This window comes from Mobula hypostoma, chromosome 3 (genome assembly GCF_963921235.1).
Source record: "Mobula hypostoma chromosome 3, sMobHyp1.1, whole genome shotgun sequence".
Taxonomy (NCBI): domain Eukaryota; kingdom Metazoa; phylum Chordata; class Chondrichthyes; order Myliobatiformes; family Myliobatidae; genus Mobula; species Mobula hypostoma.
The window spans coordinates 71,808,327-71,823,187 of record NC_086099.1 but is presented as its reverse complement, the minus strand read 5'-3'; positions in this window follow the sequence as shown (position 1 = coordinate 71,823,187).

The following is a 14,861-nucleotide window of genomic DNA, read 5'->3' as shown; positions in this document are numbered from 1 at the left end:
GGTGATTGATAAGTTTGTGGCCTAAGGTAGAAGGAGATGAGCTGTACCGCTCTCGTTACATGCACGTGCTGTTGCACTCTTTGAGTGATTATGCAGAAAGTTTGAAGTTAATAACTCATCTCCTTCTACCTTAGGCCACGAATTTATCAATCACCCCTGCTGTGGACCACTACTGGAGGTGCAAGATGCTGACTTCTACAAAGAAGGGATCCGTATACTCCACGACCACTGGACTAAGTGTGCAAATGTAGAAGGGGACTATGTATGTTTCATCAATCACTGTGGATGTATATGATGCTGGGTGATAGTCATTGAGGTAGGTCACCATGCTTTCTTGCTTTCCTGGGCACCAGTATAATTGAAGCCTGCTTGAAGCAGGTGGGTACCACACACTACCGAAGTGAGAGGTTAAGGATCTCAGTCAACGCACCAGCCAGTTGGTCAACACAGGTCTATAGTACATGGCTAGGTGCCCTGTCCAGTCCAGATGTCATCTTCCTGAATGCAGTTCACATGTCAGCTTTAGAGACTGAGATCATTGGATTATCAGGGAATGTGGGGGTTCACAATGGTTTCTCTATGTTCTGATGATCAAAGTGACCATCGCAGGCATTGAGCTCATCTGGAAGTGAAGCCCTGCTCTCACCCATGTCATAGGAGGTGATAGCATACGAGCCCTGCCATAGCAGTCAAGCAAACCTTGTTGATTCCGGTTTAATCCGGAATTTCCACTTCATCTGTGAGATTAATAACTGTGAGTAAAATATTCAATAGCAAAACAGTACATTATCCATCTTTTAATATATGCCAGTCCTGAGGAAACATTCTAGAAATTAAAAAGTTAATGTGAATGTCAAATTATATAATGTTAATAATGATGCCTTACCAATAGACATGTTTATTGCTTTAATAATTTATTTTAATTCTTCAAAAGAGTTGGTTGTGGCAATGTTAAATTTATTTGTCTTCTACCACCGACAAATTTCCATTATTGTCTGAATTTGTGAAATTGATCAGTCTAATATAACGTTTCATGCATCTCAGTATAAAATTAGTGCCTAAATTAATGTGTAGATACCTTTGCAAAGTCTCTGACCAAGGAATGGTCTTGATTTCTTTTAGAAAGCATTCATGATTCTGATGTGCCTACATTGCTGGTTTTTAGCCAGTATCCTCAGGAGGCTTGACCACAAACACATTCCAGTAACATTAGTGGCACTTGGCATTTTGTTTTGTTTTGATACAAGTTCTACCGAGCATTCAAGCTCTAGAGGAATGCTCAGACCTGTATCAGTATTTAAGACTTTCTGATTGTTCCTGAGGTGGTGGGCATCTATAATATTTTATTGTGTACAGGCATCACACCTCCTTGAGTATTTCATTGGAAATTTCCTCTGCATTTTCTCTTCCTGCTCAATTAACTCTCCAAATGTTTGCAACCTCCATTCCATGTATGAAGATTAAGACTGAGTTGAGGCCCATGTGTAAAATTTTTCCTTGGGCTATATCAACAAAATCTCATTCTGATAGCTGGCTTCTCTGTTCAACTGTCAATGGATTGACAGATATTTCTTTAACAGTTCAGCTTTCTCTCAACTAGATATCCTTTCATGCTGAGTAAATTAGGATGAAAGGCAGAATGGGTATGTCTTAAAGCGGAAGGCCATCACGACCGTTGAAAGTAGGTGGTGTGTTATGGATTTCAAATTAGCTTATTATTGTCACATGCAGTGAAAATACAGTGAAAAGCTTTGCTGCTTGCTGTTCATATAGATTAGATCTTTACACAGTACATTGAAGTAAAATAAGGTAAAACAACAAAAGTGTAGAATGAAGTGTAACAGCTACAGAGAAAGTACGGTGCAGGTAAACAATAAGATGCAAGATCATAACAAGGTACATTGTGAGGTCAAGAGTCCAACTTAAAGCACTAGGGAACTATTTAATGTTTTTCTAACAGTGGGGTAGAAGCTGTTCATCAGCCTAGTGTTGGGCGTTTTCAGGCTTTTGTATCTCCTGCCCCATGGAAGTGGGGAGAAGAGAAAACATCCAGGGTGGGGGGGGTTGTCTTTGATTTTGCTGGCTGCTTTACTGAGGCAGTGAGAAGTATAGACAGAGTCCATAGAGGGGAGGCTGGTCTCCAGGATGTGCTGAGCTGATCAGGACAGGCTATCAATCATGTTCACTTTTAAGAACTTGAAGTTCCCGAACCCCTCAACCCCAACACAATTGATGTAGACCAGAGCACATGTTCCACACCCTTTGCTCAAGTCAGTGACCAGCCCTTTAGTTTTGCTGATACTGAGGGAAAGTTTGTTGTCATGGCATCCCATCGCTAAGCTCTTTATCTCCTCCATGTACTCTGACTCATTGTTATTTAAGGTATGGCCTATACAATGGTATCATTTGCAAATTCATAGATGGAGTTAGAGCAGAATCTGGCTATGCAGTCCTGAGTGTACAGGCAGTAGAGAAGGAGATTGATGGCTCAACTTTGTGAACCAAAAAAAAAATCATGGCAAGAGAGTTGCTGCCTCTCCTTACTGATTGCAGTCTGTTGGTCTGGAAGTCAAGGATCTGGTTGCAGAAAGAAGCTCTAGAGTTTGGTGATGAATTTGCTTGGAATTACAGTATTGAAGGTAGAACTATAATCAATACACAATGGTCTGACATAGTTGTCTTTACTGTGCAGAAAGAGTGCCAGGAGATGACATCTGCCATCAAATAGTTTCAGTGAATTGCAGTGGGTCGAGGTCATTTGGGGTTAATAGGAGCTTTGACAAGCCTCTTGAAGCATTTCATGTTGCTGGATATCAGAGCCACTGGGAGGTGCAGTAGCTAGGTAACCAGCCAGAGATGAAATGGAGAGGGATACACGGATAAGCACTGAATAAGCAATTTAACATATAAGGTGCATTTGATGCCTCTGGATCATTACTCATTGGAGTTCAGAGCATTGAGGGGAGATCTCATTGATCCTCCAAATACTGAAAGTCTGGAATAAAGTGGATATGGAGAGGATAGTTCCATTAGGAGGAGAGTCTGTGAACCAAGGACACAGCCTCAAAATAAATGGACATCACTTTGAAACTGAGAAGAGAAGGAACTTCTTAAACCTAATGGGGGTGAATCTATGGAAGTTGTTGCAAGAGGGCGATGGAGGCCAAGTCACTGAATGCATTTAAGGCAGTTATTGATGGGCTCTTGATTGCTAATGGGGTTAAGGGTTATGGGGAGAAGGCAGTAGAATGGGGTTGAAAAGAAATCAGTTCAGTTGCTCCTGAATTTTGGTTTTTTTTAAATCATAAAGTTGGTCTGCAACCACAAGAGGTTGTTTTGGGTGGGGAAAATCTATTAAATGAGAAAGTTATGCTAAATAAACTGCAAAAACAGATCTTCCCGTTCTCCTCATGAACATTTCCCTACCCTTGTTTGTTTTTTCAGATAAATAAAATCCACTTTATTCATAGCTCTGTTGTTAATAAGCACAGTACTTATTTTCCAACCAGCACTATCATTTTCAATTTCCTTATTGTTATTTGATGGTTGCAACATGTTCCTAGTAATTTAATCTATCCTTTGTTATTGCTTAGCTCAAACCAAAGAGACCATGCTTGGACAACATCTCTGTTTAAATCCTTATATGCCGGTCCCATCATTCGATTAATATGGAGGCTCCTACTGTTCTTTCCTAATCTCCTCTCTTGAAAATTGTATATTCAGAATTTGATAAGGACAAATTGCAGCCTTACTTAATTAGAGCTTGATGCTGTAATTTAATTATTTTACTCAATATTTTTAATCTTTCTGTTTTGTTTCTCATCCATGTTTCTTTGTTTCTCTGATTTTATATATATTTGTTTCATTCGTACTAATTTTTACCATCTTTTTCTATTTATCCTGTTTTTATTTTTCTGTGAAATCAGTGTTACTCTCCCACACAGCTCCATTTGTGGTTCCAGTTATCCTGTTTGAGCAGATTAGTTCTGTTGCACAGCTCTTCCACTGCCCAGGTGAAACCCCAACCTATACGTAGCCTCTCAGGTCATTGTTATTGTACCGTATATCACATGGCACAAACAGCTCATTTATCATGCACCTCCAACTCGCCTCTAAAGAGCCCTTAATAAAATGAAATTCAACTTTTGCTTAATTTTAAATGGAATGTGCATTGCATTTGTTTTCTTAATAAAAAGAGAATCCCAACCTATTCCACAAAATTCACCACCCCCAATCCACTTTCTCAAATGTTACTATTCTACCAGCGATGTGTTGAGTTCATCTGGCAGATAACCACGTGATATATGGGAAGGCTGTTTGTTCTGGTTGAAGGACAGTGGGCATCAATGTCCCTTCGCAAAACTCCATCAGGGAATTTATACTTACAAGGGGAGTAATAAATTGGAAAAGCCATGTTTTCCTCCTTGCTCTTTCAATCGTAGTGCAAATTTTGTATTCACAAAAATTGTTCTGCATAATTTTAAATTGTTGGAAGATATCATTATTATATTTTATTTCCTTTCACAACAAACAGATTTGGGGATTCTAATTTGTCTTCTGGTATTAGTCATTGCTTTCCTAGAAAAAAAAGCATAGGCTGTCCTCTCTATCTATGCTATCTATGCCTCTTGTAATCTTGTACACCTCACTCAAGTCACCTCTTATCCTCCTTCACTCCAAAGAAAAAAACTTCAGTTCACTCAAACCTTCTTTATAAGACTTGTTCTCTCATCCAGGAAGCATGCAGATCCCCCCTGGGCAAGGTGTAACACCTACTTAGCCCCCCCAATCAGGGTCACGTGAAGCAATCAGGAAGTGGTAGAGGCAGTTAAAATTACGTTCATTTCGCTACTGTTATCCTTTCCTCTTCCAATTGCATCAGCTCTTCATCTATCAGTTCTTGGTCATGGGATGCCAAAACCTCTTCAACATCATCTTCGTCAACTTCCACAAGCCAAACTCATGTTGTCCTTACTTCGTTCACCACGATCAAAACGCTTAATTACATCTAGTTTTACGCTAAGTATAACACCCTTATGAGATGTTTCAGGCTTTTCCAATACCTCAGGACTCATCTTGCAAACAGCTGCTCACAGGCACATGTTAAAGCAATGCTGTTCCGAATCCGGGAGAGAGCGGCTGCTAAGGGCATGCGCTGACTTTTGTCGTGCACTGCCTTTTATCTCGTGCTGATTTTTTCACGCACTGATTTTTTTCGTATCAGTGAAAACACCTTCTGAAAGTGAAAACAGGGTACTAATGTAGGTCTTTTGTAACAGTGAGGTTTCGTAAAGCGAACATTCGAAAAGCGGGGGACACCTGTATCTGGCAATAGATGTGTAACAGCCTAATGTAACATTGTATGGAAATAGAAGAAAACACTGATGCAGACATGGTTTATACATTTAACAAGGTGCTTTATTAATGCATTGCTTGTGCAAGCATTCAATAGATGCAATTGTCACTACTTCCAAAATGTCATTTTTAAGTAGTAGCTTATGTTTGGCATAGATGTGAAAATGTCAAGATCAAAAAAGGAAAATTGTAAGTTTCACTTTTACTCAGGTAAAAATAAAATCACTTTTGCCCAGTAACTTGTTTTATTGCACATGTTAAATACAGCAAAATAATACAGAAAGACATAACAAAGGTAAAGGCAAACACATGAGGTAACAGCAAATTTCACTTTTGCCCAGTAACAAGCCTTATTGCATTTAGTTGTAGCTGTCATCCCTTTCATCGATGAAGAGACTATGGCTGTAGGAAATGTTTCCAGGGTAACCCCTCTGTGGGAGTGGGGAAGATGTTGGTGGGACCACCTGGAGGTCTGTGTGTCCATATATGTAGCTATTGTAGTGGTTGTGAGGCTGGTATTGTGACAGTGAAAAGTACTGGGGGTAGCCATTATATTCCTCATCATTGCAAATCCCTCTGCAACAGAGTTAGTCAGTTTTTCAATATTCGTTGTCAGCCGGGTCATACTGTCCATGAACTCCCTGTCGGTTGCCTTCATACGCTCCAGTATTTGTTTTTTAGTTTTAAGTCCTCCTGCGTGAGAACCAACAGCTGTCCATCGTTTGGCAATTCCCTTTTAAGTTTTTCTAGTCTGTAACTAGACAAACGAGCACCAAGTATACCGTTTCCTCTTCGCTTGTTTTCTGTAGATGTGTCTTGCACATGCCCAGTAGGAGGAGATTTTAATGTGGACGGAGGTATTTTCAAAAATGCCTGGTGTGGACGCCTTTTGTTTTTATGCGAAACTGGCGTTTTCAAAATTATCTGGTCTAGTGTGGACGTAGCCTTAAATATACCTGATGACTTGACCTCCACAGCTGCCTGTGGCAACAAATTGCGCATATTCATCACTCTCTGGCTAAAGAAATTCCTCTTCATCTCCATTGTAAGTAGATGTCCCTCTATTCTGAGACTGTGTCCTCTGGTCTTAGACTCCCCCACCATAGGAAATATCCAATGTATGAAAGTTAATCTCAAGGTATGAAAGGTGCTGTATAAATAAAGGTATTATTATTAAAAGATCAAACTTTGTCCATTTTTTATACAGGGAAAACTCTCTCAGCTGTCCAATCTCTTCACAAAAATCATGCACTCAAGTCCAGGCAACATTCTTGTGAATCTTTCTTGCATCTCTTCAAGATTAATCACGTCCTTCCACCAGCATGGTTACCAGGATTGTACATAATATTCCAAGTGTGACACAATCAACAATATAAAAAATTCTTGACTTATTCAATGGTATCACACATTTCTTTGGAATCTCAAATGGGAAAATGATAGCTGAAAATTGGTAAAAGGAAAAATCAGAATCAGAATCTGAATGTTGCTTTCAGAAATGAATAGAGTTTGAGGAAATAAACATAGATTTTTTTCACAATGTTAAACTACAGCATGAAACTATTTACAATAATAGTTTTAAGCTGATGATCTATATTCCAGGGTTTTGAAAGGCGTTGACGATAATTATGAGCGTCACAGATAGGAGAGATAGCCAGACTCTGTAACCCATGACATCTAGCTGTAGTCTCACCCAACCTCAGTGGCAATTGCCTGCTTACATTTAACTAATCTATACCCCTCATAATTTTGTACACCTCTGTCAAATCTCCCCTAATCTCCTATCCAGTGAATAATGTCCTAACCTATTCAACCTTTTCCTCTAACTCAGGTTCTCAAGTCTTGGGAACATCCTTGTAAATTATCTCTGTACTCTTTCAATATATTGAAAGGTGACCAAAATGGCATAGAATACTCCAAATTAGGCCTCACTGACACCTTATAAAATTTCAACATAATATCCCAACTCCTGTACTCAATACATTGATTTATGAGGTCCAATATTCCAGAGGTATTCTTTACAACCCTATCTACCTGTGACACTACTTTCAAGGAATTATGAATCTGTATTCCCAGATCCCTCTGTTCTACCACACTGCTCAGTGCTCTAACACTCATGGTGTAAGATCTACCCTGGTTGGTCCTCCCAACATCTCACACTTGTCTGCATTAAATTGCATCTGCCAGTTTTCTGCCCATTCTCCAGCTGATCCAGATCCCGCTGCAAGCTCTGATAGTCTTCCTCATTGTCCACTACACCCCTATTCTTGATGTCATCTGCAAATTTGTTGATCCAGTTTACCACATTATCATCTAGATCGTTGACGAGGATGACAAATAATAATGGACACAGCACCAATTCCAGTGGCACTCCACTAGAAACAGGCCTCTGGTCAGACAGGCAACCCTCTAATACCACTCTCTGGCTTCTCCCATAGAGCCAATGTCTAATCCAGTTTACTACCTCATTTTGAATATCAACCAACTGAACCTTCTTGACCAAACTTCAATGCAATCCTTGTCAAAAGCCTTGCTAAACTCCATGTAAACAACATCCACTGACTTGTTTTCATCAACTTCCCTGGTAAATTCCTCAAAAAGTTCTTCAAGATTGGTTAGATATGGCCTACCACACAGAACGCCATGTTGACTATTCCTAATCAGTCTCTGTCTAACCCAATACTTATATATCTGGTCCCTTAGAATATCTTCCAATAACTTTCCCACAGCTGATGTCAGGCTCACCAGCCTATAATTTCCTGGTTTATTCTTAGAGCCTTTCTTAAACAACTGAACAACTTTAGCTATCCTCCAATCCTCCAGTACCTCACCTGTTGCTATGGTTGTTTTAAATATCTGCTATGTTTGTCCCTGCAACTTCTGCACTTGCCTACTACAGGGCCCGAGGGAACACCTGTTAGGCCCTTGGTACTTATTCACCGTACTCAGCCTCAGGAAAGCAAACATGTCCTCCTCTATAATCTGTATATGTTCCATGACCTCATTCTGCTTTGCTTCACTTCTATAGATTCTGTGTCCTCCTAAGAAAATATGGATGAAAAAAGTCTATTTAATATCTCCCCCATCTCTTTCAATTTGATGTATAGATTACCACTCTGATCATCCAGAGGACCAATTTTGTCCCTTGCTATCCTTTTGCTCTTAATATATCTGTGCAAGTCCTTAGCATTCTCCTTTACCTTGTTTTCTGGAGCAAACTGATGCCTTCTTGTAGCCTTCCTGATTTCCTTCATAATTTCCTTCTTGCAGTTCTTAAATTCCTCAGATATCTCCTTTGTTCCTACCTGCCTGTAGCTGTTATGCATCACTTCCATGTTCTTAACCAGGGCCTTGATTTCTCTAAAAACCAAGGTTCCCTAAACCTGTTATCCTTGCCTTTTATTCTGACAGGAACATGCAAACTCCTATTCCCAAACTTTCACTTTTGAAGGCTTCCCACTTACAAAGTACACCTTTGCCATAAAGCAAGCTGTTCCAGTCCACACTTGCCAGATCCTTTCTGATACCATCCGATTCTCCGATTTAGAACTTTAACCCAAGGACCAGACCTATCCTTTTCCATAGTTTCCATGAAAAGAATGGCATTGTGATCACTGTGATCTCCTACACAAACTTCTATCACCTGGCCTGTCTCATTCCCTAATAGGAGATGAAGTATCGCACACTCTCTCATTGGGACTTCTATGTACTGATTGAGGAAACTTACCTGAAAACATTTGACAAACTCTCTCCCATCTCGCAATTTTACAGTATGGGAGTCCCAAGCAATACGTGGAAAGTTTCTTGCAACAGTCTGCAATCTCTACACAAATTTGCTCCACTAAATGCCACAGATTGTTGGGTGATCTATAATATAATCCCATTAACGTGGTCATCACTTCCTTATTCCTCAGTTCTACCCATAAAGCCTCACTAGATGAGCTCTCTAGTCTGTCATGACATTTTCGTGAGCACTGCCATGACATTTTCTCTGACTAGTAATGCAATCCTTCCCCCTTTAATCTCTCCCGCTCTATCGTGTCAGAAACCATGGAAACCATGCAACCAAGTCTCACTAATGGCTACAATGTCATAATTCTTTGTGCTGATCCATGCCCTAGTCTCATCTGCTTTTCCTACAATACTCCTTGCTTTGAAATTTGTGCAGTTCAGAGCGTTAAGCCAACCATGCTTGAGTTTTTGATCCCTGACTTTGTATGGAGCCTTAACAGCATCATTCTCCATGACCAGTCCAGTATCTGCTCTGGCACTTTGCTTCCCATTCTGCTGCAACTCTAGTTTAAATCCCACCGCCCACTAGGAGACCTTCCCGCAAAGATATTATTTCCCTCCAGTTAACTGTCACAGCTCGGGATGTCAAAGTTCGGGGCTCAATTCCAATGCCATTTTGTGAGGAGTCTCTGTGCATCCTCCCCACGGAATGCGTGGGTGTCCTGGTTTCCTCCCACAGCACAAAGATGTATCAGGTAGGTTAATTGGTCATTGTAAATTGTCCTGTGATTAGGTCAGGGTTAATTGGAGTTGTTGGGGGTTATTGGGGCACTGTGGTTCGAAGGGCAGGAAAGGCCAACTCCACACTGTATCACTAAGTAAATAAATCTTGGTACAGATGATCATTGGTATCATTTTCTGATTCAGACGTTACTTGCCGCTTCTGAACAATGCATAGGCTTACAGCGTGCAGACATGGACGACTTCATTTGATGAGAATTTGTGAATGGTAGTGAACATTACATAGTTGCCAGTGAACATCCCCACTTTCAACTATATGATAGGATGGAGTTCTGTGATGAGGCAACTGAAGACATTTGGGCTTAGGACACTCCACTGAGGACTGCCTGTGGTAATGTTCTGAAGCTGATCTACAACAACAATTGTCCTTCATACAGCCATTGGAGTACTTTCCGCTTGATGGCCACTAGCTTCACTATTACTAGGGTCCCTTCATGTTGTTGTCTACTAAGTTCTATCTAGTCGTCAAGGCCTTTTTCTCACTCTATGCCCGTCTAGGGTTGGAGGCAGTGATGAAATCTAGAACAGAGTGATCCTCACAAGTGCAAATGGAAAATTGGTGACGAGGTTACAGGAGAGCAAATCACAGTCATGGAGTCATTCAGCATGAAACAGGCCCTTTGACCCAATGAGTCTACGCTAAACATCAAGCACCCATTCTACATAAATCTTATTTTGTACTCCTCTCATTCCATTCACCTCCCTTGGAGATTCTATCACTCACCTATAGATTGGAGACAAATTACAGGGTTAATCAGAGTTCCACAACCAGCAGGGCTTTGTCTGTGGAAAGAAATGAGAGACTTCATATAGCCAGCACCAGAGGTCATAATTGAACTTGCCTACTGGAGCTGTGCGATAACAGCTTCACCAGCATCTGATTTGCTGCTGTTGATTCCACCGTTGGCGATACTTTCCAACACTTTGCTGATGAAGGGTAGACTGATTAGGTGGTGGTCAGCCAGGTAAGGTTTGCCCTGAGTTTGCCAATCAGGACATTATATGGGGAAGTTTCCACAATGTCAAAAAGATGTCTGTGTGTAACTGTCCTGAAGCAGATTGATTATGTGTGGCTAGCACTTAAGTGCAAATCTTCAGTACTATAGCCAAGATGTTTTACTGTATCCGGTAGCATTGCCTCCATAAGCTGTTTAATTGGCCACCTCTCTCCATTTCTGGATGTGGCAGGATTGCAGAGATTTGATTGGTTAGAGGATCGTTTCCTCCACTTTTAAGCATACCTGATGTTGCTCTCTGCATGCCCTTCCGCACTTCTCATTGAGCCAGGGCTGTTGACTGTTGATACGCTGGGCTATGGGGTTACAGACTTTAGTGGTGAATCTTTCTGTTGTTGCTGATGGTCCACAGCACGTCATGGATACTCTGTTTTCAGCCCCAAAAAAAACTGTTTGGGTCCATCCCGTTTAATTCAATTTCCATGCAGAGCGTTCTCAATGTGAAGACAGGGCCTTTTATTGAAAAAGACTTCTAAACATGGGGAGCAGCATGTGTAAAGTGTAGATTAATTGGGATAAAGTCATGTAAGCTTATCTCTTGTTTCTGGTTTGCTCACTGGATTACGCAGGTTCAGCTTGGCAGCTGTATCCTCTAGTGAGGGTGCCCCAAGTCACTCTTAGTGATAGCATTTGAAGTCTCTTACCATTCTGTGCCCTTATCCCCTTCAGTTTTTCTTTCGAATGTTTTTCAATAATGATATGAGCTGACTCATCAGCTCATAGAAAGTACTAGTTAGCAATCAAGAGGAAAACCTCCAGAGTTTGCATCTTTTGTATACTCCTGTACTACTATTTCCGATGGGTCTGATCACAAAGAAGAGAAAATCTGCAAATGCTGGAAATCAAAGCAACACACACGAAATGCTGGATGAACTCACTCAGCAGTCCAGGCAGCATCTATGGAACAGAGTAAACAGGCGACGTTTTGGGCCGAGCCCCTTCAACAGGACTGGATAAAAAGACGAGAAGTCAGAGTAAGAAGGTGGGGGGAGGGGTGGAAGAGGTACAAGGTAGTATATGATAGGTGAAACCGAGAGAGGGGTGGGGTGCTGGGAAGTTGATTGGTAAAAGAGATAAAGGGCTGGAGACTGGGGAAATCTGATCGAAGAGGACTGAAGACCATGGAAGAAAGGGAAAGGGGGCAGGACTAGAGGGAGGTGATGGGCACGTAAGGAGATAAGGTGAGAGAGGGAATTAGGAATAGGGAATGGTGAAGGAGTTGGGGGGCCAATTACCGGAAGTTTGAGAAATCGAGTTTCATACCATCAGGTTGGATGCTAACCAAATGGAATATAAGTTATTGTTCCTCCAGCCTGAGTGTGGCCTCATAAGTGAGAGGGCATGGCTCCTCCACTGCTGTGATGAGGTCACACTCATCTCTCAGCACTCTGCTCAGTCAAGCTAGGTGATAGGAAAACCGGTGGAATATTTGCAGGAGGACAGAATTGAAGCTGTGGCAATGCAAGTCAAATTGTTGGCTGACATACTTTATTGAGATGTAACAATGTAACAGGAGGGCATTGGTATTTAAGAAAGTGCTAAATTAGTTGGGAGAGTGGTTAAGTGATTTTGTTACCTTAAGCATTGGTCAGGCTTTGTCATTGCAGTGAATCAATCAATGTCCCAAGAAGACTGCCGAGCAATGTTGTCAAGTCAGTAAGAAATAAATACTCTAACGTTATCTTTGTATCAATGTCATCAGTTCACATTGATGATATCTGGAACAGACAAGAGGTTAATCGCTAATCACAGACAATTATGTAATGAGTCAAGGTTAGGTAAACTTGAACTCCAAATCTTTGAAAGAAAGATAATATTGTAAAGTATTATCACTCCTAAGGATTGTTGTTAATAATTCAGCAACAAATTATGGACCATATCCAAAGCTTACTTTTGAATGCCATGAGACTCCACATTATATTGTCCATGGCCTATCAGCAGCGTCAGCAGAGCTCTACCAAGAGGGATTTCTCGCAGGTCAGCGGCGGTTATTTAAAAAGGGAGCTTCGCAGGCACTTGTCCATTCTACGTGGCCTGTCAGTGGCGTCAACAGAGCTCTACGAACTAAATAAAAGTACAGAAGGGATACGTGGAGCAGCCATTGTCAGGAGTAGGCCAGTGGTGAGAGTAGAAGCGACCGGCTTTGGCTCAAACCAGGCTTCGGCTCGGAAGAGGCATCGGCTCTGTGTGAAGCATCTAAGGTTCCTTTTTGTGTTTTTCCCTCTCTTACTGTACCATTTAAGTGGTTGTGGTGTGCTGTTCGTGCTGGATGTTGGAGAACTGGGATACCCAGAGTCTCTCGGAGAACTACACATGCATGAAGTGCATCCGGCTGCAGTTCCTTGAAGACCATGTTATAGATCTGGATCAGCAACTGGACGACCTTCGGCTTGTCCAGGAGAGTGAGGATATAATTCATCAAAGCCTCAGGGAAGAAGTCACCCCGAAGCTGCAAGAGTGGAGTAGCTGGGTGACCGTCAGGAGAAATGGAAATCGACAGTTAGAGCAGAGCCCCCCTGTGGCCATTCCCCTCAAAACTAAGTATACCACTTTGGATACTTTCGTGGGGGATGACCTCCCAGGAGAATGCCATGGCGACCGGGTTACAGGCACTGAGCACGGGTCCGTGGTGCAGAAGGGAAAGAGAGAGAAGAAAGGAGTGGTAGAAGAAGGGACTCGATAGTGAGGGGAACAGACAGGAGATTCTGTGGACGTGAACGGGACGCCCAGGTGGTGTGTTGCCTCCCAGGTGCCAGGGTCAGGGATGTTTCAGATCGCATCTACGACATTTTGGAGAGGGAGGGGGGCAGCCAGATATCTTGGTACGTATTGGTATCAATGACATAGGAAGGAAAAGCAATGAGGTCCTGAGATGAGAATTTAGAAAGCTGAGAAGCAGGACCTCCTGGGCAGTGATTTCTGGATTGCTGCCTGTGCCATGCACCAGTGAGGGTAGAAATAGGATGATTTGGCAGATAAATGCGTGGCTGAGGAGCTGGTGCAGGGGGCAGGGCTTCAGGTTCTTGGATCAATTGGGATCTCTTCTGGGGGAGGTATAACCTGTTCAAAAGTGATGGATTGCACCTGAACCCGAGGGGTATTCTCACAGTTTGTTAGAGCTGTTGGGGAGGGTTTAAACTAACTTGGCAGGGGGTTGGGAACTGGAGTGAAGGGACTCAGGAAAGGACAGATGGTAAAAAGGGAAAGATATTGTGCAGTCAGATTGTCAGGAAAGGCAGACAGGTGATGGGACTTAGTTGCAGCCAACAGGCTGAGTATCAAATCATTACGGATGCAGGGTCAGAAAGGATAGCAAATACAGTACTCAAGGTGTTGTATCTGAATGCGCGTAGTATAACAAATAAGGTGGATGATCTTGTTACACGATTACAGATTGCTAGGTATGATGTTGTGGCCGTCACTCAATCGTGACTGAAGGATGGTTGTAGTTGGGAGCTGAATGTCCAAGGTTACACATGATATCGGAGGGATAGGAAGGTAGGCAGAGGGGATGGTGTGGCTCTACTGGTAAAGAATGGCATCAAGTCAGTAGAAAGATGTGACATAGGATTGGAAGATCTTGAATCCTTGAGGGTTGAGTTAAAGAAACTGCAAGGGTAAAAAGAGGTTAATGGCAGTTATATACAGGCCAACAATGGCTGGGAGTTGGACCACAGGTTACAACAGGAAATAGAAAGGGTGAGTCAGAAGGGCAATGTTATGGTAGTCATGGGGGATTCTAACATGCAGGTCGATTGGGAAAATCAGGTTGGTAATGGATCGCAAGAGAGTGAGTTTGTTGAATGTCTAAGAGATAGCTTTTTAGAGCAGTTTGTTGTTGAGCCTACTAGGAGATCAGCTATGCTGGACTGGGTGTTACATAATGAACCGGAGGTGATCAGGGAGCTAATTGATTTGGGAGCGGGGAATTGAACTCAGATCACTGGTACTGTAAAGCAT